Source organism: Haliotis rubra, unplaced genomic scaffold, assembly GCF_003918875.1.
Source record: "Haliotis rubra isolate DU_JTF1 unplaced genomic scaffold, ASM391887v1 Scf2013, whole genome shotgun sequence".
NCBI classification, from domain to species: Eukaryota; Metazoa; Mollusca; class Gastropoda; order Lepetellida; family Haliotidae; genus Haliotis; species Haliotis rubra.
Window position 1 is genome coordinate 306 of NW_025766019.1, and position 2,195 is coordinate 2,500.

The 2,195-nt window shown below is 34.3% G+C and overlaps 1 long non-coding RNA gene across 2 annotated transcripts in view; it reads right to left on the reverse strand.

Moving 5' to 3' along the window:
* Positions 1 to 2,088: 2,088 nt before the first annotated feature.
* The window catches only part of LOC124275721, a 14,777-nt gene continuing 14,670 nt past the window's right edge, over positions 2,089 to 2,195 (reverse strand). The window contains exon 5 of one of the 2 annotated variants that reach the window (XR_006898345.1): positions 2,089 to 2,195. This exon is cut by the window's right edge and continues 86 nt beyond it. This is a non-coding gene — a long non-coding RNA (uncharacterized LOC124275721). The other variant, XR_006898344.1, reaches the window with a different exon arrangement.

The window sequence follows — 2,195 nt, forward strand, 5'->3', positions numbered from 1 at the left end:
TTTTAAGATATCAGAAGTTTAAACATTTTGGACATCTTTGAAATAATAGTGTGAAATGAGAGATAGTTGGTTATGATGCCTCTATCAGTATTATACCAGTCACATCCCAATCAAGGGCATCAACTTTATATATTTGCATTGGGGTGAGGAGTCAAACCAATGCCTGTGGCTGCGTCACATAAGATTTATGCAGCTGAACATAGACAAAGCATGTGCAAGGTGAACATGTCACAGTGGAAATTTTACTGTCCAAGTATAGACATCCATCAAATCCTGCATGGTGTTAGTTGTTTGTGTATTCACAAATGTTGTAGAGCATCAGCTGAGCAGATATAAAACTGACCATTGTCAGATTTCCCCATAAAATGACAAAAAGAAATGAGTTTTTGTTAAAGATGTTTTATTGCTAAAATACAGAGCAGCCTGTCTTGAAATGGGACAGGCAAGAAAGAATACTATGAAATGTAATTATATGTAGTACCCGAACTCATTAAGTTGGTTCACACACATATCTTTATGTCTGTTGAAAAGACTCTTACAAACAATTGAAGTAATGTCATTGGCTCACCAGCGTGAAATGTGTAAATGCAGTGGAGGTTACATGTATATGGCATTGAACATTACACCCATCATATTTGTGAAAATATAAACTAGTAAACAAACCAAGGTAACTATTTGAAAATATTTTCATAAACAGAAGCATCCCCTACATTCCCATTCCTTAAAAGTATTTTCCAAGTGTTACAAGAATAATTTCAAACCATACAACTGATTAAAATCCAACAATAACCAAGTCTATGATATAAATACAAGTATTACAGTCACATTTCACAAAATGTTCGGGCTCATCACCCAGAAGACCCTGTTTTGATTCCCCCACATGGGTACAGCCCATTTCTAGTGTCCCCGTCATTGATATTGCTGGAATATTGCTAAAAGTGGTGTAAAACCATACTCACTCACAATCACCTCAAATGTCACCTTGAATGTTGACATAGCACTAACATTAAACATGGCAGTAATTATAACCAGACATGAAAATAAAGGAATACCTTGCATCATATATGAGTAATAATAAGTGAAACATGTTTTGCAGCTACACATGAACACTGACATCAACTTTAATGATCATGACCAAAACCTTCAAAGAACAGGGTATCCATTTGAAGAAGAAGGCACATGTCATGTTTAATTATGCATGTGTGATTCCTTCTTAGAACCTGTGTTGTCTTGTGACATGAACATTTTTACCAAAACAATTCCCGGGACTAATGAAGAATAATCTCATTAAATTAATCTTTGTGTTTGTAGTCATTCTGAGGAAACAACACTGTTTCCACTAAGGCTGCACATCTTGTTTATAAATTATTACCTTTATCAAATGATTTGGTATGAACTCATGATAAGGTAACTACATTTCACAAAATGTCCTCCAGAAACAAAATATGGCAAAAATCTGGAGCAACAAAAACTGACAAAGCTGAATATATTCCAAGATGGGGTAATTTTCTTTTTTTCTAAGACTAACAGCATACACATTAAATATTTAGATGTAACATCACATGTCAGACATTATTCACATATCATGAATTACACATATAAAAACTTTCTTAGTTCATAAAGGGCAACAGTTTTACATGCCTTCCATGGCAGACATGCAGAGACTTAGTTGCCAGTATGTCAGCCTTAATTAAGTACTAACTATCACAAAGTAATATAACAGCCAGTATCATGAAATGCAAGAAATATGGCATAACTTTACTATTCCATTGTTTTACTACATGCCACATATACTAATATCAAACCATCAAACTATATCAAATCATACTTTATAAATCACATTGTCATGCAGTGTAAAAAAAATGTCACTGGAAGGTGGTCCAATTGTTCAGGCAGGGACAATAAGCACAAATGGGGAACAGAAAACTGCACAAAATGTTTGTGAGGGAAAATTAATGGAAACTTCTGTTCTGCTGGCAAAATAAATAAAAATTCTTGCTGAGACTATTTTACTGCTTCCAAAACAGAAGTTCACTTAATTTGTCTCCATTATGGAGGTGTTACTCAGCTGACATCAGAATGCCAGAACAATTATCAAAATACATCAAACAAATCTGTAAACTGCATAATGAATGCACTTGAATCATTCCTGTAGTCCATCAAGATAACTGTCATCACTTGTCGTCTACAGTGAT